Source organism: Brassica oleracea, chromosome C5 (genome assembly GCF_000695525.1).
Source record: "Brassica oleracea var. oleracea cultivar TO1000 chromosome C5, BOL, whole genome shotgun sequence".
In the NCBI taxonomy this organism is placed as follows: Eukaryota; Viridiplantae; Streptophyta; class Magnoliopsida; order Brassicales; family Brassicaceae; genus Brassica; species Brassica oleracea.
Window position 1 is genome coordinate 10,762,173 of NC_027752.1, and position 1,020 is coordinate 10,763,192.

The window sequence follows — 1,020 nt, forward strand, 5'->3', positions numbered from 1 at the left end:
GCGTACCACGTCATTGCTGACTTAGTTTTTCAATTTTGTATGTTTTTCTTGAAATTAAACTGGTCCGATACAGATTTTTTAAAAAAAGGTAACACAGTCATCAAATTCAAAAGAAGAGGCTGATAAGAGGGTATTGCTATGCATAAGCACAAGTATAGTATAATTACTTATACGATCTGTACATGTGGGTAAACTTTTGAATGCGTGTTGTATGAAATAAATATTCAGTATTTATAGAAACTAAATAACTCATCAAGAGAAATAAATAATTGGGAGTAATTAGGGCATGCAAAAAGCAAAGTTAATTAGCTTATGACTTGGGAGTCACATCGTAATTAAAGATAAGAATTAGCTCAATATAAATAAATGATGTCAAAATTAGAAATCTATACATGATTTAACATATGTGTAAATTGATCTACATTTTTTACCTTGGATTTACAAAAATATCATTTTTCACGCTTTCTTTTTTCTTACACATTCTTACACTCTCTTTTATCTTACACATTCTTACACTCTCTTTCTTCTTATATTCTCTTTCCTCTTATACTTTTACATTCACATTCACTTTATTAATCTCAATTTAGAAAATTTACGGGAAAATTGTCAAAAGAGAACAAGAAAACATCATAGTTGTCCCTATGGTATAAATCCATTTTTTTCATTTTTTCTCTCTTTTACCCTTTCCATATGTTAAAATTAATGAAATAAATAGTTATAAGAATCAAAAAAATTATTAAAAATATAAACAATTAATAAAACACCCATTTACACAAACACATATTTTTTTTTGGTTGAAAAACATAATAAATCATGTTTTTAAATTAGGTTCTACTAAAAGTAGAATTTTGTTTCTACACAAAACGGGTGAGTAGAAAGTGAATTCTAGAATGAAAACATCCATCTACTTGTTTTAGAACGTACAAACTACTTTTTACTATAATTCTAAATATGGAGAATACGAATTCTACTATTTGTAATGATCGCTACTTTTATTCAGAAAGATGTTTCTACTTTTAT